The 22,543-nt window shown below is 38.0% G+C and overlaps 1 pseudogene; it reads right to left on the bottom strand.

Annotated features, from left to right (window-relative positions):
- Positions 1–590: 590 nt before the first annotated feature.
- LOC119790591 overlaps positions 591–22,543 on the bottom strand; it is a 48,034-nt pseudogene continuing 26,081 nt past the window's right edge.

A 22,543-nucleotide genomic window follows, 5' to 3' on the forward strand; every position in this document is an offset into this window, starting at 1 on the left:
GATCAAGTTACATGTACTCAGCTGCCTTCTAGTTTGCAGTTTCCTTAAATTGCACATTTTGCTTTTCACTTATCTATTTTCAGCTAAGCTACCAGCATTCTGTCTTTATGATGCAAAGCAGAAACATGGTTTTTGAGTATTTTTTATTTAAAATAAAGACACATATTTTCATTTACAGGAAGATATTTTAAAATAATGCTCAGTGAATGTAGTAAAAAAAAAAATCTCTTTAACAAAATTTTCTCAGTTACTTTGTAAACTCCCAGTTTTTTGCATTTGAGAAAATAAAAAAGTAGTCAAAGTTTTACTAAAAAAAAAAAAAAAAAGTTACAATAAATCCATTTTGTAGAATATTTGAATGTGTTATTTTTCCCCATGTTTTTTAATTCCATAAATCTTAATTGAGCGTTTTCATTTAACAATCCGGTGAAGAGCAAAAATTTAAAGGTCAGACACCTTGAAGTAATTCTTTCCAACATAACTTTAGAAAAACGCCTATGGTTATAAAAAAAAAAAAAAAATGTTTCTTAAAATTTTTACTTAGTTTATCTGATAACCAGTAGCACATCTGGACCTCCATAGAACCGTAATAAAGAAAATAAACAGAGATATTTCTTTTAAATCTCCAAATTATCATACAGAAATTAAACATACTAATCTTTGCTTTGATTTTCTCTACTTTGAGTCACAGTAAAAATGATAAGAGGAGCAGAATTCCTGCCACCGTCGTTTGGTCCAGGACTGAAGAACGGGTAGATTGTATCGGTAAAAGAGCACCCAGAGAACGAATAAAGCAGAACAGCAGCATCGACATCATAAAACGACACCTGACCCTCTTCATAATCCACAAACACTCGCACTCTATCTGGATTATATATATATATATATATACAAACTGTCTTGTGTTCTGGAGACGAATGGCCCAGTAGCCATTTTCTGGGTTTAGGTTCAGTTCTACCTTCTTGTTAACTGATTCTTTGGCGACTCCCAGAGTCCAAGCAGTCTTCCCTTTGACCTGGACATCGTAGAAAAACTTTCCACAGGAGAAGCCCTGCTTCCCCAGGACATTGATGGCAGGTTCAAACCTTTTAGAGTGGTAGGGGAGCTCCTTCCATACGTCTCCATGGTGAACCTGTTTTCTATCGTCGGAGACAATGAGGGCGGGATGTGCCGTATCAGGATCCAGCGTTACATCTGTGGCAAACTGGTGGAACTTCTTCATCTCAGCGTCCTGCAGCTTCTCCATCACATCTCTGACGACCTCTGTCAGCTGACTAGTAGTGCTAACCATGGCCGTCCTCGTCAGTCCTTCATATATGGGCGGACACATCCTCAGCTGGGTCCAGTCTTTTGTAGCTGGAGTGGTGTTGAGCACCGGGACGTTCAGGAGAAAAAGGAGAAGATCTTTGGAGCGGGAAAGCTGCTCCAATTGAATGTGCCTCCTCTTCAGCTTTGATATCTCCTGCTCCAGCTCAGCAATGACACTCTGATCCTGCTTCTCCTTCACTCTCTGTTTCTCCTCAATCCTCCTGATCAGCTCAGCCTGAGCCTTCTGTAAAGTCTGAATCAGAGAAGTGAAGATCTGGACGGCCTGGGCCGTCTCGCTGTCTGCAGCCTCCTCGCTGAGCTTCATGGAGTGTTTAATGTCCTTGATCTTGATCCGTCTCTGCAAGATCATCTGCTGAATCCTGGAATTCGTTTCCCCCAGCTCAGCCTTCCTCGTTTCGCATTCTTCTTCCACATGAACAACCTGGTGGAACCTGTGACTGGAGGCCCTGCAGCTTCCGCAAATGCTGACTTCATCTTTCTTGCAGTAGAGCTTGAGGGGTTCAAGGTGTTCGGAGCAGACACTGTCAGTCTTTTGCACTAAAGAAAGCAGTGATGGATTCTCGTCTATAAGTGTTTGAAGGAAATGTAGGTTAACTGTGAAGAAAAGGATAAGAGCCACAAGGGTGACGGTTAACAGCAGGCAGCACCTTGAGGGCAGGTGTTTAGTTCCAACAGGGGGACCACAGGAAGGTCTTCCTAAGGGCACGCTGATCTGCTGTGAGCTGTTTCCTGCTGTCCGTCCTTTTGACGCCCGGTAATGAAGAGCCAGCTCAGATATAAAAGTATTCACACTGAGCTTGTGCTTCTTATCCACTCTCTCCTTGCACATGGGGCACTGACGCTGAGGGTTCGACTTCAGATGCTCCTCAATGCAGGTTCTGCAGAAGTTGTGGCCACAGGGTAATGTGACAGGACTGGTGAACACATCCAGGCAGATGCAGCACCACAGGTGCTCCTCTGCAAGGGGATAGTTGCCTATGGACATAATTGTCTGCATGGAAACAGGCCCAGCAGCATTCCAGTAAAACCAACTGTTTCTTCCTGCATTAAGGCTCCTATATGGGAAAAAAAAAAAAAAAACAGACAAAGCACAGCCTTAATGACAACATAAGTTGTTTCACAACAGCATTTGTTTGCTGAGGCTCAGACATAACCGCGGACAAACAGTACTCACCTAGGCAGCTCGTGGAGGTATACTAGTGTGCTGAGGTGAATTTATTGCCTTTTTAATAGACGTTCAGAAAGCTCCTCCCTGGAAGAGAAAAAACACCCACTGACATCACAGTTAAAGGACTAATCAGTACAGCACAGTAGTCAAAGTAACCTGTTAGCATATTTCTGTTGTGATTGGCTCCACCCTTCATAGATCAACATTAAAGATTGTACTCTTTACTAATTTATATTTGCTAACCTTTAAGCATGCATGTTCTTTTGCTGTAGGAGAGTGTACCACAAGCGTAAAAAATGTAAAGAAACCTGATAATAATAAATAACATCACAACTTTAGCCGTTGAATGTCAGAAAATGTGATTTAATTTGTCAGGAAACCCCAACATATCAGAAATATTTTGTACTTGAGTAAAATGTTTTTGAATACTGATTGAAGCCCTAATAGGTACTGTTAAGAGTAATCTAAAAATAAGTAAAAATGTTGATTTCGGGAAGTAGATAAGGTGCTCTGCCAGTGGAATCTGCATATTTTTTCTAATTTTAAGTGAAAATAATTTTATTTCATGTTAAAATGTCATTATTATTTAAATCAAAGGGAAATATATTTATTTTAAGAAAACTGAATTGTTTCACATATATTTCCGTGTTAGCAGTGTGCAAGTTTTCTCTGTTTTAAACTGGTAAAATCATTCATTACTCCTATTTTATTTTCTGAGACAAACTATTGTGTTTTTATGATTGAAGATTTCTGAGCTGATTTTAAGGTACTTTTCCTTATTTCCTTTCTTTCAAAGCATCTGAACCATGTGAATATAAATTCTTTCATCAGGATGTTTATTTTTGTCAGGATACGGAAGCAGGAAGATGGTAAAGTTTACTTTTTTTTAGATTCCTATGATAATTCTGGGAAACAAACATTATATGGAGACATTTTGTCCTTTTCTGTCTGTGTTTATTGACTTTTTAACAGGTAAGGTAAAAAAGCCAACATGGCCAAATTTCTTCTGTCATCAAGTGACATGTCTTACTGATAACGCTTTGTAGTTCTGTCACCATTACAGATGTTGCGTATTTATCAGCCTAGTAAAACCAGCCTAACACTATTTGCATTTCCAGCACAGGAATGTTTTGCAAGAGGAATCTAACAGAAAAAAATCATGTTTTCTGTAACACAACTTACTGTTTATATTCAGGGACTGGTCGCACAAAATAAAACCTATTAGGGATCAATATTTTCTTTTGTTTTTTGATTTTCACCAACAGAAACATCCAAACATACCAAACAAGTCCAAGAAAGAGTCTTCACAATCAGCCTTCAGTTAAAGGGATTTCAAATGGGCTTTAAGCACCATTTCTAAAGTAAATCTGACCTGTACTCAAATAAAATCCAAATAGGTAATACCCTAAACACATTAGTTATTTGAAAATAAAGCTCTGATTCATGATTATTATTAGACTACAGTCTAGTTAAATAGCAGTGGGGAGTGTTTTGTCTTACTCTGGCCAATATGTCTGTTCAAAGTGGAATGTTGGGTACGTCAGGCCTCAGTTGTCCTTTTGTCTGCCCCTGCATCTCTATCAACAAACAGCTCTTGCTGCAATATGATCTCTAATCCATGGGCGTAGGTTTGCATAGGGACCACAGGGACATGTCTCTACCAACATTTATGACCGACTTACTTGTCCTTACCAATAATTCGATGTGAATAACATGTTTATAATTTACAATACAGCATTGTTGCAGCAGTCGCTTCTTTTCCTCTCGTAGCTCCTCTGCCTGGTTGCTGCTGCCTTTTCTTTCTTGTCTCTTTCCCTTTCCACCTAACTGTGCAGCGCTGTTTAACTCCACTCTCTCATTTTGTTTGCCTTAAATTGTTTGTTTTCTAGTCTGTACGTCTGCGCTTGTGCATGTAAAAAAAAAAATAAAAAATGGACGCTAGAATACTGCGGTTACCAAAATTAATGTTAGACTACGACAAAAAACTTAATATTATCTATGCTAAAACAGGCAAAAGCTTCTGATTGCATTTCTATAAAGAAGAAAGACATTGTTTTGATTTCTGTAACTTGAGAAATGTAAATAACCAATGTTAGGATCTCAAAATAATATTTTATTCTTAAGTATGATACAGTTTAATAACAAAAACTTTTTTTTTCTTTCATAAAACTTAATAGTCTGAGTCAGACTGGAGTTCTGGGAACTGCCGATAAATGGACAAGCAGAGACTGTAACCTATCAAAATGTCTTATTCCCTTTTACCATTATTTCTTTGCTACAGTATTAATGTTTTCAGTTTTTGACGACCCTTTGAGGCAGTTGAAGTATAAATAGCAGTTGTTATTTATTTTACAGAGTATAACAACATGAGGTGGATCCTAAACATCTGCTACTTTTGGTTTTCCACATAATAATAGTGCTATTTAATTGACATTTTCTACTTCTGCAAATAGTATAAAAAAAACAAGAACAAACAGAGGAACATTATTTAGATTTATTCTTTTTTACATAGATTTCCACACAGTCCATAAGTAAACTAGTGCAAACATTAATGTCTGGTAAAAATGTTTGATTCTGGCTGTTTATTGTGGATACTATTACGTTACAGATAAGATAGTGTTATATTGTCTTTTATAATTGTTGAAAGTGATTTTAAATTTGAATAAACTTAGGCTCATTCTTAGTGTTGTGCTTTGTAGATGAAGGTGCTGTTATAACATTCAGACAGTAAGTAACATTGGTAATATAAAATGTTGTTTTTATAATATTAAGATTATATTTATTATAGGAGACACTGCATGAAAAGTGAGATTTTTGTCCCCGTAAACCCCCGTAAACTCCCGCAGATCTGCCTGATTTTCGTCAGTTTCCGACAATTTTCAACCCGTGCTTGTCCGCGTTTGTCGTGCCACAAATTGTCGGAAACGGACTCTGACGTATGTGGAGAGCGATCAGCTGTACTAATGGCCCTAATTAGCATATGAATGCAGCAAACCCGCGCGGCTGGCCAGGTCTGGCTTGAATAACCTACTCAGTATTGGCTGAAACCACTATTCTCAAACAAGTGAAATCGCTCGTGATTGGCAGCAAAACAACACGTGGCCACGCCAGGCTTTAATTTTCTTACTGAGTATTGGACGGAACCGCTTCCTTTTAAACAAGTAAAGTCGCTCGTGATTGGTTGGCATATATATATATATTTACATATATATTTATTCATATATATATTTATTCATTCATATATATATATATATATATATATATATATATATATATATATATATATATATATATATATATATATATATATATATTCATATATTTATTCATTCATATATTTATTCATTCATATGCTGTGTATTTATGTTATCCTACACTACTACACAATTATTATGCTACCATCAAGGACATGAATGAATTTATACAGGAAATGAAGATTTGCCAGGAAGCTGTTTATGCAAAGAAAGAGCTTTATTAAAACACACACAACTATATACAACGCGTATCCAAACACATGCGTATCTAAAAATTACAACTCCGTGAACGGTCCGTTTGCTTCCTCGGGGTTGGAGGTAACAGGCAGCATTCCCTCCGAGGCAGGTCCGATGTGCAGACGCCTGCTGTGCGTGGCCCTGTACTTCGGCATCGCTTCTAACCGGGACTGCAGCTTAACACAGAGTTCAGTGAGATCCGGCCTACGAAATGGCGGCGACCGTACAATCCATCCAGAGACACCGCCGACGACGCCATCTTCTTCGTCGGACATGAGGTCGACGGTGGCGGACTTAGAGTTCCACTTCCTCATCTGATAGCACACTCTGCCTCGCCTTCAGCAGCTGAAAAAAAAACAATGAATCAGCGCACTGCATATGGACACAACACATCTATCAATGCACCTGAAAAATAGTCACCAAATAAAGTCTTACCCTCTTTCTTCTGGCCCGACTCCGAGCAGATAGCCTGGCGGCCTCCGCACGCAGCGTGCTGGCTAGCAGCGTGTATCTGAAGCTCCTGCATACCGTCTCATAATACGTCTTACAGGCAGCTGGAAAACAATTAAATGAGAGTGATATGAATAAAAAAAAAAATCAAACGCAAGTCACAGTAACAAGGAAGGAGAAAACATTAAAACAAGTCACTTACACACAATGTCGTCTTTATCAACATCGTGCAAATCCGAGCAAATAGGAGGTCACCGCCTCATTGTGAGGCGACTGTAGTCTGTGAAAAAAAAAAAAAAGTACAGCTATGGTCGGTATCAATCCGTATCCATGTCCTTTTACCGCATATTCTTTAAACCTTACCCCTGCTCCGGTTCATAGCGCCTGCAATTAGTTTCCGAGTTGTCAAGACGGCATATTGCTTCCTGTGAATCACAAAAAATACACTTTAATAAAGCTTTAGGCTAGGCTGCTTTTAGCTTACCTAGCTAGGCTAGGTTGTCTTTAGCTTGCCTAGCTAAGCTAGGCTGCTTTTAGCATAGCTACCAGTAATCGAACATATATTTACCGCTAGCGTGGCGTTGTTCACCCGTCTTCTCTTCCTCGAGTTCGTATATCCTGCAAAGTTGCTCGACTGCAGAGCTGCCATCTTGTCCTCTATGGACTACAACCTGGAGCGCATCGAATTCTCCAGCTGAGTGAGGCGTTCATTCATGTCGGCAGTATGTTGGGCAAGCTGACGAGACAGTCCGCTGATAGCAATCAGCAGTTTCTTCTCGTCAGTCTGCGGGCTGGCCGAAAGTTGTGGACTAAGAGCAGTTGGAGGCGAGTTGAACGCGAGACGTCGTGCAGCCATTGTTCAAGTAACAACAAAATACAAACACGGTAAATGGAGATGAAGTTCTTCTAAGTGTAGTAACACAAACATGTCTGCTAATATGCTGGTCTTGCGAGAAGTCGTAGTGCACAAAAGCTCACACGTGATTGGACGATGGGGCCGAAGGCTCATCAGGCTCCTCCAATCACATACGACGTCATTGTTATACGGAAGGACTCGCGAGAAGAGCTCGCGTCGCTCCATTCTGGAAGGTGGCGGTAATGCACCTATAAATTGTTTGCAATTGCAATTGTTTGTCTCCATAAGATTGAATTTGAGCAGGTGGACATTAGAGATAATAAATGCAACAACAAGTTTTTGAATCAATATTCTATAAATAATATGTACCCAGGAAGAACAAAAAGCACAGCTCTCTAACAAAATTTTAAGAAATCTATGATAGTCAAAATTAGGACAAATTATTTGAAATTCCCAATTCCTCCTAAATACAAAGAATTACAATTTAAAATAATAAATAACATATATCCTTCAAATGAGTTTTTAAGAGAGAGATTTAAGTTTAATGTTGAGAATTGTGGCTTTTGTACAACTCAATTGGAAACAACTAAACATCTTTTTTATGAATGTAAAGAAGTATTAAACTTATGGGATCAACTTCGAACCTTTCTGTCTTCTAAAACAATAAATTTAGATTTTATTTCCTGGCAAAACATTCAATTCGGTTTATCCATTAAAGAAAAAAAATTTGGAATTTTTAATCAATATTCTAATAATTGTAACAAAGTGTTATATCCATAAATGTCGCTATGCAAAATGCTCCCTCTCAATCTCTGCTCTCAAAAATGAACTTTCCCTTTTCAAAAGATGTCTGAGAAAGATGCAGAATTTAAATGCAATTAAATTGTTTGAGTTAATTGAAGAATTTCAGTTGGTAGTCCCCACTGATTAATTTACTTTAAACCCTATTATTATTTTATTTATTTTTATTTATTTTATTTTATACTTTGTTACAGCCTGTGCATTTAATTTTATTTTTCAAAAGCAGGAGTTGTGATATTTCTTCTTGTATTGAAATATTTGTTATTGACTTGTTGTTTGAGATTGTTATTGTTTTCTTATATATTCAATAACAACAAAAAAAAAAAAAGTGGAAATCTAAAAAAAAAAATTAACCATTACAGCCAACTGATTCTGATTAAAACTAATTTTTGAAGTAAATTATTTTGTGTATTTTCTTTTACATAACATTTGCATACACAGTAATCTAGCGTACTTTAATTAAATAAATCAATTCAAGCTAAAATGTAAGAGTCTATAATTAGGCTATACTGGGCCTGATCTATTTCTACCATCTATTTGGAGGATATTTATTGCCACACTTTGGGCCACTTAAAACCAATTTAGCATGCTGACCTATGACCTTATGACCACAGTGTACCAATCTTCTGATGGCTACTTCCAACAGGATAATGCGCCATGTTATAAAGTGAATCATCTCAGAATCATTTCTTGAAACTTTTCCACTTAAGTAATTGTGAATTGAGCATATTGACAGACAACATTTTATTTTTTATCTTAAATGCAAAAAAAAAAAATAATAATTACTGCTCTAAATGTATTGCTCTGTCAGCTAAAGATCTGTTTTGGTCTCTATACTTTAATTAAATAAATCAATTCAAGCTAAAATGTAAGAGGCTATACCTGATCTCTTTGTATCAGAGATTTTCTTACCCAGGTTTGCATTTGTATAGCTCACAGCATGTAAAAAAAAAAAATGTAAGAGGCTATACCTGATCTCTTTGTATCAGAGATTTTCTTACCCAGGTTTGCATTTGTATAGCTCACAGCATGTTCATTTACATGTTAAAGCCTCCCCTAGAATTCCATGGGGGGGAGGCATGGGGGGAACACTGCCTAAGAAATTCCACGTCAATTTCTGACAATTTACGGGAGTTTACGGCAAGGCCTGCAAATTGCCGTAAACTGCCGCTAACCTGAAGTTCCACGACAATCTACAGTGCCGTATATTGACGAAAATCCCACTTTTCATGCAGTGAGACACAGATATCCAGTAAAAATGGTGCAGGGAAGCTTGAAGGTGAAGCAGCTGGCCCTTCAGTGGTTCAGATTATGTCTAAATGATTTTAATTTCAATTAAGGAGAATCTTTTTTATTTATATACAATATAAATATCCATGTCTATATGATTTAGCTGAATTTAGGAAAATCAAACATTGAGTGTTGATGTTGCAGTACAGGTAGAGAGAGAAGTGTCCGAACCTTCAGGACTTTTAGTATAATTTGCCTGATTATGTAAGAAATGTGTCTGGAATGTTACCATAAACTCGGGGCTGCAAATAACGATTATTTACCAAATAAATTTTTCTGCCGATTATTTTTCTGATGAATCGATTATTAGTCATATAGCCAAAGCTTTCCTAAAGAAATTTTTTTACAAAATTAAACTAGGTGAAGCAGAAAAGTTTCCTCCTGAGGAGTTCCGGATGTAATATATTGACAGACAAAAACCTTTTTTTATATATATACATTTTTTACAATCTTGGTATAATTCCTGCTCTAAGTGGGTCTCTCTGTCGGCTAAAGGCACATTTTAGTGGCCCTATACTGCAGTTAATGATTAATCAATTGATCAATTTAAATAATAGATAATATGATTAATGGTTTCAGCCCTAGATAAAATACACAGTAACAGTAACTACAGCCCAGATGTACAACTTGTATAGTGAAGTTAATATTTTAAATGCTCAGTGTCAGTTCCTCTTATAGTTCCAGTGCACATGCAAATGCAATACATTTATTTACCATCCCTTGAATGTATTATTTTTGCTTAATACAGAGAGAGCATATTAGATAAAGAGTTGGGTTTACCTCTACACAATTCTATATCTTCAAAAGGAAACACAGGATAAATCCACATATAACAGACATATCCAGACTATATTTGCTTAAATAGGGACGTATATACCAACTGTCTTAGTCGCTGGTAAGTTTGAATGCAAACCTTTTCAAAGTGGAAAAAAGTCCTAATTCCACATTTATATGAGCTGGTAATTTTTCAAACATTGATAAACAGCATCTTTTGTGTGTAGTGCTTATTAGATTTTTATTAATGTTGCAAGAAATGCTGCTGTTCTCTTTAAACAAAATGTTTCCTGATGTTTACATTAAGCATAAAAAAGAGCATGCATATTTTTTTCATGGGACAAATGACATCAGACCAATAGTGTTCTTATCAAAGTTGAAATCAAGCCTACGCCCTTGCTATAAAGCGTTTGTTTGCCTTTGTCTAAATACAGAACAGATCCTTGTTTGAGAAAGTCTTCAGAGGACATTTAAAACTCGTTGCAGAACTACGACTTACTCTGAGAGTTGTTACTCAAACTAATCAGTACCTATTTTTCCAAGTTGTTTTATGAGCTATGATTGTGACTGATGATGGAATGGTGAAATGTGTGTTCAGGGATAAGGAAGATCACTGGCTTCAAGTAGAAGGATGATCAGACCGATGGAGGTCTGGATAGAGCCAATTAACTTAATATATTCTATAATAGACAACAAGCTACCTTTGCTGGACTGTTCGGTGAGCATGGAAGGAGATGGAAATCTCAACATTGAAGTCTATAGGAAATTAACTCACACAGACCAATATCTTCTTCTTGACTCACAACACCCACTGGAACACAAACTTTTAGTCATCAGAACCTTACAACAGCAGGTCGAGCATGTCCTTACAAAAACAAAAGGGAAGCACAAAGAACAGAAACACATTACAGATGCTCTTCAAACCTATGGCTACCCAAACAGGGAATTTGTCAAATCAGCAAGGAAATCTAAAAGACACGCAGCAGAACATAACTGTGAGAAGAGTCTGAAAAATAAGAGGATTTTATCCAAACACAAAATCCCAGAACACGTCAAAGGAAACAAGACTCTTAAACAGAGGCTAGTGCATCCTAAAGACAAAACCACCAGAGCAAATATGTGGTGTAAGCACTTCAATGCAATGAGGAATGCTTTGATCTTTATATTGGAGAAACCAAACAATAACTCCACAGATGTATGGCTGAACACAGATGGGCTACCTCCACCGGACAAGACTCTGTGGTACATCTACACCTACAGGACGAAGGACATCCATTTTTGAGGACCAGAATGTTCACATTTTGGACAAAGAAGACAGGTGGTTGGAGAGGGGTGTGAAGGAAGCAATATATGTTAAGAAAGAAAAACCAACCTTAAACTGAGGGGGACTTAAATTTCAGCTCTCAAAAACCTACAAAGCAGTAATTGATTCCTTCCCGCTATCGTTTCAACCCCCCACCCCCATGCAGGAGACAAAACATGACCGGGCAGCCAGTCAGTTTTTTTGAATGAGTATAACCTGGATGACTTGCAATTTTCACCAGCATATTCTATGATAGGTTTAGTAACAATCTCAGCATCCCTCTCTTGCCTAAGGTAACATGGATATTATGCCTTCCTTTCACCCAAAGCTTCTCCTTTACACCTCAAATTATTAATCTTTCTCCTATGTCATTGACTCTCCTATGTGTTTGTTGCTGTTCAAATTAAGGCGCTGCATCCTCATAATGAGCCAGTCTACCCGGACCAGGTTCTTCTAAAGTTCTTCTAAGGAAAATAAGGAGGCCGGACAGTTTCCTATCACAATCATTCCTCTCACTCTATGTCTGTTTAATGTTTAATTACATGTTTTTAGCAAGTTGTAATAACATAAAGTATGGTATAAGAATTTCAGAATTAATTTCCCTAAACAAAAAAATAAAAAAATCTCACTACATCACCAAACCTGACTTAAATTAGATCTATTTTATGTCTTTTATTCTAACTTCTCCAATGGCTGTCCAAATGCCACTGAAAAAGCTTTCTATATGCAATTCTAATATGATTCATTAAACTAAATCTTCTTTCTCAATCAGCACTCAAATGTAGCACAAATATCCCCAAGCTGTGAGATCTCCTTTAACTCCCCAAATCTAAGTACTGCAGCCACGATATCTGAGAATATGCAGAGACACACTTAATATTATGAGCGTTCTGATGGCAATTTAGCCAAAGGATTTTGATTAAAAACATAATGTGCAAAAAACAAAGTAATAGTTTTATTAACCGTACATGTAAACAGGAACTTGGGGCTCTGGGCAACTGCCCCATTGCTTTTGTAAATAAAATGGTAAAATTCACTGGTTCTCCATGTGGTTTTGCATGCATTTCAAGAAAAGGAAGAATCAACAGTAAAGTCACAGTATAATGTTAAAGAAAATAAAGCCCTGGTATGGAAATGGTTTTGTATCAGCATATACCCTTCAGGTAACTGGATTAGAAGTGAAAATGAGAATCAGTGCATCCGTAGTTTGGGGAGAAATGTACAATTTCAGGGTTAAAGGTGCCCTCTGAGGTAGAACCCTCAGGTTGGATATTGTCTACCAATATCCAATGCCGGCCTGACTACCGTGCAGCACAGCAAACATGTAGAGTCGGAGGGAAAAACAATCAACATCCAGTCTATTTCTAAATATGTGTTTTGGATGTAAGACTCTAAAAATGTGCTACCTTAGAAGAAACACATCATGACTAAGTGAGGGAGTGGATCCAAAGCATATTATCACTTAATTAAAGAAAACACAGCACATTTTAAGTTTAATCCATTAATTACTCACCTTAAAAAAAGTCTTTGCTCATCATACAGTACAGCTATAAGACAATCTCCTCTTTGCACAAAAATTCTATTTAATTATTTTAACAATAGTTTTCTCCTTTAAGCGAACACAAACCAGTGTTCCATCAACTCAACAAGTTGAAAACAAGTGTTCTGCCCTGAAGGAGATGGAAAGGAATGTTATAACCAAAAGTTGTCCCTATGCTGGTCCATAACTGAAAACAAAGTGAACACTCATACTGCTTCTACAACACACCTGATCCTCAAGTAATAATGTGTGGAGTGAAAATGAATTGTCCTATTCACTCCTCTCTTTATTGTTTACGGATGTTTATTTTATTCATTTTGTACCCACCCAATTGTATTTTCTCAGTTGACCCAGCATTCATGTCATTTTCCTGGATTGCAATTGTGAAAGCAACTTCTTGGTCGAGTACCTGCATTCCAGTTCTAGCTTATTTTGTTTTGGTGTCAGCGGCCTGTGTTACACCAGCTATTTTCTCATCATAGTGTCCTGGTCCCTCGATTTAGATCTTGCCTTACAGGGCAACATCTAAGTGTTTAGAATTCTTTATTTGTTTGCCCTCATATCATGTGGTTGGCAGTTAGAACACCTTAATGCTCCTCAGCCAATGCCTCAAACAAATGCCTCGATCTCATTTCCCTGCTGCTTGTCCTTGCAGTTAAAGTCTCTCCCCGTTGCAGACAAACAGCACCTATGAAAACTCACTTTGATTAATCTTGTTGTGGTAACTTGCTGTGTTACATTGCAAGTTATATAAGAGCATATACACAATGGGGACAGAGTAACAAATTATGTTTAATGACAAAAGATGAAATGTTTCATGGCAAGTAAGTTAAGTAAAAAAAAACAACAAAAAAACATATTTTTTTATGTAGTTTGATATTTTTGAACGTAGTACTTCCCTTTTTCTTTTAAATGTCTATGTTGTTTTCATACATTTTTATTCTTTCTTTGGTACTTTGTGGCAGCTATAGTTGTTTTAAAGGGCTCTAAATAAAGTTTAGTGACTTTGGTTTCCTCCTGGCAGCTTTCACCCACTCTCTTCCTCCTCTTCCGAGGTGACCTAACTGTCGTTGATGTGGAGCCAAGAAGATTATTTCCTGAGAAGGAAATGATCTGCTCACTATGCAGGGGGCATTAAAAAACAAAACAGGCTAAAGCTGAACAGGATAATACCTGTTAGATGTTGCCTTGACAACGGCAGATCATAAATGTCGGGAGTCCAAGACGATCAAAGACGTGTTTGCAACTTATTGACCACGCATCACACATTGCATACAAATTAATAAACAAAAAAAGGTAAATACACATTTTAAGCACTTTTTTTATTAATCAGCAATGTTTCCTTGTGCTCCTTATTTGAAACAGATATTTTTCTCAGCCACCCTTTAAAACAGGCGCCACACCAGGATATTTCTAAATGACACCACACTGGATTAAAAAGGACAAGTTTTAAAAAGTAGCCCAGTTATTTTCAATTTTAAAGGTAAATACAGTATATACTTCAAATCTCAATACTCTGTTATACTTACTAAACCTATGTTAAAAATGGAACCATGCTCACACAAAGATCACATTACCTCAGGCATTATAATGTGATCTTTCCAGTTTTACACTTTTATAATAAGCAGTTAGAGGGCTATATGATGCTTATAAGGAAAACAGCTATATGCAAATGTAGAGAGAGAGTATTCCAGAGCTGCCCGGACAGCTTTTTCTGCAGTGTTAAACACTCCTGTTTTATCTTTTCAGCTGCATAAAAACATCTAGGGAGCATTTTAGTTGTTTCAGTAAATCTTCCAAGGGCTGCAAACTCTAGTTCAATAATGATTTAACGGAAGATGATCATAAAATGTTTCTGCGAATATTCGAAGAAAATTATAAAAAGGATAAGAGACAGTAACAAACAATTAACATTAAAAGGTATAAATTGTCTTTTGCAAGACAGTTAAAATCAAGCACTAAGTCATAATGGACACATCTGTATATCACAATGTCACCAGGTGACTATGGACACATTCAAGTCCAGGTTAGAAGCATTGATGAAATGGCATCTAACCCTAAAAATGCTATTTGAACAGACAAAATCTATAATGTCTAAATCCCTTACAAGGCTAAACACAGCTTTAAATGTTTAAAACTATTAATAAATAAGCAAAACAAAAGAGGGGAGTTCAGAACAGGTGTTCTACGAAAGCCTCCTTTTAAATCTTTACAGAATTTAACAAACATGAGCAGATGAGACTAAAAGTTCCATCTGCTGCATACAATCATAAACACAGCACCCTCTGAGAAAACATGGTGGTGGCAGTGTCATGCTGTGTAGAGACTTTTATTCACATGAATGGAGATGGTGAAAGTCAAACAGAACAATGGAGTTCCACCTTTCTGCAGGACTCACAATAACGGCCACAAAGGAATAGGTTAGTGTGTATAATAGAAAACCCAAATGATCCTAAATGGATTGGAAATAAATAAAAGATGTGAGGACCGCATAAGGACCGCAATCACATCTGATGAAGACAATGGAGCAGATCTTCCTCATTCTCCTCAGACCTCAAGTAAAACACCCTCTTGACCGCCTGCAGTTTGCATATCAACCAGGTGTAGGAGTGGAAGATGCCATCCACTACCTACTAGACCAAGTCCACTTCCACCTGGATAAGGGAAGTACCACAGCAAGGTTTCTCTTCCTGGACTTCCAAAGCGCATTCAACACCAATCAGCCATCCCTGCTCAGAGACAAACTGAATACAATGGGAGTCGACCCCTGCCTGGTGGCATGGATCTCCAGCTATCTCACACACAGGCCACAGTATGTCAGGCTGAAAGACGCCATCTCTGAAACAATGATCAGAAGCACTGGAGCCCCCCAGGGCACAGAGTTGGCCCCTGTCCTCTTCACATTATACACCTCAGACTTCTGTTACAACTCTGAGCAGTGTCATGTACTGTCAACTTTTTATTGTGATTTTTTTTCCCTCAGTAATGCTCCACTTGAAAGAGCCCAGTCAGCAAGGAACAACTCATAACAAGGATTTCCCCTTTTTGTTTTTTATTGAAACTTGTTTTCTGGATTTGATTGATGAAGGGGTCATTCAGGTTGAAAACCTTGAACAGAAGAGTAACAGGAGATATTGCGTTATTTCGGGTTTAAACAAACACAAATCATTCAAATGTAAAAATAAAGATCAATAAAGTCAGTACTAAGTTACCACTAATTACAACTAACTTTGAATGCAACCAAACTAGAAATGCCTTAGCATTAAGTCAGCATAAGTGCCAATAAACTTAAGTTTTAGCATTAATTTCACATTAACAAATATATCTTGTTTAACATTTAATTTAAGTAAATAAGATAAGCAAATATTGGAGTGTCAAACAAAAGCATAAGTCCAATAAAGCCATCAGGCTTGCTCTTCCAAACAATTGGACTGGTTTGAGTCACTTATTTAAACAATAAGCTGCATCGTCAAGCTTATCATAAACTTCAGACTTCAAACTAGGCAAACAAATTAAGTGAAAAATAATTAACTGAAAGCCACTAACATTAAAATAAACTAAGTCAGATGCCAACTGTGACAAACATTTTACATGTGCACATGGTTAAGCAGAAGTTAATTCTTTCGACTTCCACAACAACAGGTGAGTAATTCAAGAAAGTCAAATCTCCTACCAGTTGCGTTTGACGGTGAACTGAGGGATTTTAGTTTTCTTGGTTTGGCTTGTTTCTTCAAACTTTTGCTCCCAACAAACTTTCCTCCTTTGTCTTCCACAGCATGTATTGAACTGGTGTTCAAGATGGCCGTTTAACAGGAAGTTCCTCCCCTTGACAGGGAGTTGGTTGGAGTGCTTTGCTGGTGATGTTGCAAAATGCAAATGATTGATTGCCCCCTGCAGGTCTGCTTGAAGATTTGTTTTGTTTATGGAAGTGAATGAAAGAGGTTTTTTGATGTTTTCGTTGTGCATTTTGTCCATTGGCATGACATGTACAGAAGTATACAAATGAAACAGCCATTGTGTGGTGTATCAGGGACAACAGAGAAGAGGAGTACAGCTGTCTGGTGGGGGACTTTGCCACCGAGTACAGCATCAACCACTTTGAGCTCATCAACTCATAGACGAAGGAGTTGGTCATAGACGGTGGGAGGAATGGACCAAAGACAAAGCCGGTACTACTGGACGGGGTTGAGGTGGAAGCTGTGGATACCTTGGGGTATGGCCAGGTAATAAACTGGACTGTTCAAAACACACCAACCAACTGTACAGCAAGACATAGAGCAGGATGTAATTCCTGAGGGGTTTGAGGTGGTTCAACATCTGTTATAAGCTGTTGGAGATGTTCTACCAGTCTGTGGGTGCCAGCGTCCTCTTCTAAACTGTGGTGTGGTGGGGGAGAAGAACCTCCAAGAAGGACATCTCCAGACTTGACAAACTAGTGAGGCGAGCAGGCTTTTTGATTGGCTAGATGGTGGCAGAGACAAGGACACTTAAACTGCTGGACCGTCACCCTCTGCAGGCTGTCTTCACCACTCAGAGGAGCCTGATTAGTGGGAGATTGCTCCTTCCCAAATGGAGGACCAACAGACTGCTGAACTCCTTTGTTCCTCAAGCCATCAAGCAGCACAACTCCTCACTTGGGGGAACGAGGGGCTTAAACGAAGAGGGACAAGGTTCAGCACCCCCCCTCCTTAGACATCTTATGCAACACGTTACCTATTGTAACTTGTGCAATATTCTTCTCTCTCACTGTGCAATAACACATGCCAACTACTGTGTAGTACTGTGTATGTTTTACTTATTCATAAGGTCAGTACATCTCTGCAGTACATTTGCAATAATCCAAGTCAACTACTATGTAGTCTTCCATTAGCTCTCTACAGAGCAGATATTTTTATATCTAAAGGAAACATATTCCAGGAAATTACAAATTTTCTCTTTTTTATGCTTTTTGTACTATATACACACTCTATTCATCAAATTTTATTTTTAATGACATTTTGCTTTAACTCTTTGTATGCTGAATAAGCTACTGGAACCAGAATTTCGCTAAAAGACTAATTCCAAAGGATAAATAAAGTTGAGTCAAATCTTTTAGGGTATAAAAAAATGTGAAAATAAGAAAAGATCAGACGCAAACCTTAAAGATAAAGAAAATTAACTGTTTGAATGTTTTGTATTCATAGCAGGTGTACAGCAGGTCAGGCTATAAGCGACGGTGAGCACCTGCAAAGGTGGGGGTCAGGCGGCTCATAGCCACAGTGCTTTAATCAGAAGAGCCTCCAGCTTATCTGGGACCTTCGGCTGACCCTGTGTGAAGCTGAGCAACAGCAGCAGCAGTGACGCTTCAGGCTGAGGGGAAGGTAGACATTCAGTCAGCAGAAACTGTACACTGTACACAGTTTGTGCTGTAACTGCTCCTGGTCTGCTGCTGTGTATATAGAACATAATATGTGCAAATTGCTGTAACTTCACACTGGATCTTATGGAGATTGGACAATGTGCCTCTTAACTCCTAAACCCATGTGAGATTCTTCTGATTTGTGTGGTTCAGGAGGCTGTTAAGAGAATTGATGTGACCTCTGAGGTCCATGAGGAGGGAGCTTCTCTGTGGTGGCATCTGAAGATACAGCTTAAGCTTATTCCGCATTAGCCACTCTTCATATTTAACCTTCCTGTTATTTTCCTCTGTACTCTTTCTCTTGTCATTGTCAGGCGTGGGAATCTATTACAGTAAAGCACCCACCAATTATATTCACTTGGTAATTGTGAGCTCTCGATATAACAAGAAATTTGCAATGTGTACACAATTTTTTCTCCAATTTCAATTATAAATATATCATACCTTCCTTATCCAAACTTTGCAAACCTTTAAGAAACGTTTTCCTTCCACTCAACTTTCCCCTAATACAGGGGTAACCAATTAAAAATCAGAGGGGTCAAATCATCAACCAGTAAAGGTCCGGAGACATTTTAAATTATAATCCATTACTTTAAGAATTTAACACTGAAATAAAATGGAGGTGTTTAGGCATCCATGTTAAAAATATAAAAAATAAAGCGTTTTTCTATTTTAAAATGTTTTGGAAGTAGAGAACAACAATCTCTCAGTTTGGTATATACAATTTCCTGATTCACTTTATATATATATATATATATATATATATATATATATATATATATATATATATATATATATATATATATATATATATATATATATATGTATACAGTGTTGGGAAAGTTCTCTTTCTACGTGAACTAGTTCAAAGTTCAGTTCACACATTTTAGAATGAACTAGTTCAGTTCATAGTTCATAATTCAAAACCAAAAAATGAACTAGTTCATAGTTCTTTTTTTTCTTTTTCATATATTGCTCAATTACACCATAGCCTACTGTAGAACCACAGACAGCAATTATTTTATCAGTTGTAACTCTGAAACTGTGCGTCAGATTTCATCTTCATATCCAGTTTTGAATCCTTATCCAACCAGGGTTTACATTAGCATTGAGGGGACAGCATTTCCCCATTGTTGCTTTAATGCTTTGTTGCTGTCCATTCACTTCACACTAGTAGCGGCTGCAGCTTTCACCCCTACAGTATATTCTCAAAAACATCAGGAAAAATGTGCTGCTTGAATGGTCTTTTTTATGAGTAATTATTAAAAGAAAAATAGGAAAGTAGTCTTTAAGGTGCAAATGTTTTTTTTTTTATTTTAATAATTTTTTCCATTTGAAATTCTATTTCAATACATACTAAAAAGGAATACTGGAATCCTGGAAAATTATACCAGGCAGGTTTAACAAACAAGTTACATGGATAGTAAAACCCTCAAGAACAGGGGTCTTCTATGTTTTCCAGACCAAGGACCCCCAAACTGATGGCGAGATGCAGCGGGGACCCCCTAACTATATATATTGTATGAAATTGTGTCCTATAGTCACTCTATTACAGATGGAGTAATGTAAAGAAATTAATTTCTCCCTGGGATTATTAAAGTTTTTCTGATTCTGATTCCTGGTTGTTGTGAAGGAAACGGTGCCCAGCTTGAAAGAGCTCCTGTGTGTCGCTGAATGTGAGCATTGATGACTGAAAGACATCTTCTGCCTCCATTTATCTGTTTACTACAGTGTGTTGATTTAATGTTAATGAGTATTTAAAGACATTTCAATTAGTAGGGGAAAAAATTGCAGGGGGGAATATAAAAATATCAACTAACCATGCAGACCCTCATGCAGTACCTCCGTAGACCCCCTAGGGGTCGCGGATCCCCTGTTGAAGACCTCCGCTCAAGAAGATTTTACTAACACAAACTGAGGGACCAGGCTGAGGTAGGAATTTAAGGTTACTGAAGTGCAGATTTTTTTACTGAAAGCCGGCGGGCAAACTTGTTGCCATCATCCTCACCGACCACCTGGTCATAAAACTGTTTTAAGTGATCATACTGCTGCTTTGTCGCCTCCACGGTAGCCTCCATGCTGCTATGGCTTCCACGCTGCATTTTGTTTTGATGACGCACGCGGCTGTAGGCTACGACACTGGTAGCTGCTGTTGCCAGATTGGGTGTTTTTCCCGCTACATATTAAGGCCTGTTTAAGGTGTGATTTAGCCGGGGTTTCGCCTGGAGGGCTCTATAGAAATCTGGCAACCTATTGAACGGAGCTGAACTGAGAGAGCGTGCCGTTCACAGACACCAGAATGAACGAGTTCACAATAACGTTCACCAGGCAATAATGCAGTACGTTCAGTTCATGTTCGCCCAAAATATGAACGAGTTCATGAACTTTCGTTCAATGAACGCGTTCAGGCACAACACTGTATATATATATATATATATATATATATATATATATATATATATATATATATATATATATATATATACCGTAAATTCTCTAATATTGGCCTGTATTCCAATAGCGGCCGGGACTCTAACATTGGCCGGTCTCGTTGTCAGAGGAGGTAAATAATGGCCGGTCTCTAATACAGGCCGGGGCTATAAACTTTTTTTCTGGGCATACCTCAACATTATACTTGTGGTAGTAACATACAAGTACCACAGCCCTGCGCTGCTGGACGACAGGCCCTGACTGCTGCCCGTCTGCGCGAGGAAGAGAACAGACACGCAGCAGAACATGAGGAGGAGCGCGAGTGATGAGGAGATTAAAGGGAGAGATGAAGAGGAGGAGGAAACTGAGGAGGAGGATTAAACAGAATTGGAGGATTTTTTTTCTTTTTTACTTCAAACCAAGCGAGACATGGTAACTGTACTTTTTCAATAAATGAACCTAGTGTTTTATAGGTTCAAATAGACACAAAATCTCATTTTTATTCATTCCACTGGTAGTCTGTTTTGCTCAAATAGCAATAGAGGCCTGTCTCTAATTCTGGCCTCTTTCCAATAAAGGCCTGGACCGCGATGCACTTGAGTGAAATAAAGGCCCGGGCCTATATTAGAGGATTTACGGTATCTAAATCACCTGAACTCACCTTTTTTTTTGTTTCCTTTCTTTTTTCTGTCTTAATGTTCTCAGTGGGCTTTATGCTGCCCTGCGAGGCTTTAAACCTGGGTTTGAATGGAGACTAAGCCATTCTAAAGCACAGATCAAGTAGCTCATTTAGAGCCTGGATCCATATTTATTTTTTATTCTGCTCATGGTGGAGAATCCTGCTTCACAGCAGCAGGTTGAGCCAAACATACTCTAAATATGCAGGATCATCTTTGAGCACCATTTCACTTTTCGTTCACCACAGTTCTTCCAGCAGTCCACACTTCCTCTGCTCTCTTTTTCTCATCATCTTCTCCTTCTTTCCCATCGCCCAACTTGTCACAGGTTTGTCTGCTGTGTCTAAAAGTAGCAGCAGCAGCAACCCAGACTGACAGCAGCTGATTGGATCATTTGGATCACGTGCAGCCTGGAGCCGGACGCTCCGGAGGGCTTTACCGTATTTACAGGAGAAGAGGGGCAAGTGAAATTAGACACTGTCATCGGACAACATGCGGTAATTTATAAATGTTTTAAATCAGGTTGGGTCCGGATTAGACAGCAGGTCGATTCGGATCCAGACCGCGGTCCGCTAAACCGGTAACTCTGCCCTAATACATTTAGATAAAGCAGGTTAATAGTTCAGTTTCTTTATCAAAATGGAAAAAAATACTTTGGTCAAACATGATTGTCTTTTTTTTTTAGAAAAGATGAATATGGGGTTTAAAACAAGGGTAAGACTTCTTAAAAACTACTGAATTTTGAGCTTTATAAATTTATTGATATGAATTAAAACCTGGTGATATTCTAAGATACAGAAATGTGCAATCATTTGATTATGTATTTATGATTTATAAACTGGAGATGTTTAGGTTTCGCTGACCTCCTTAATAAACTTCTCTGTAACTTTGGCAGCTGTTAAACTACACTGTCACCTTTGCTGTAAATAAATGTGGTGTGAATGTGTCACTGCAATGCATGTGTGTGTTATTGAAAATAATTGGATCCTGAGGGAATTTGAACTGTTCTCATTTTTTTTTTCTCTCCAGCCGAAAC

The sequence above is a fragment of the Cyprinodon tularosa genome, unplaced genomic scaffold (assembly GCF_016077235.1).
Source record: "Cyprinodon tularosa strain WSP-4 unplaced genomic scaffold, ASM1607723v1 ctg369, whole genome shotgun sequence".
Taxonomy (NCBI): domain Eukaryota; kingdom Metazoa; phylum Chordata; class Actinopteri; order Cyprinodontiformes; family Cyprinodontidae; genus Cyprinodon; species Cyprinodon tularosa.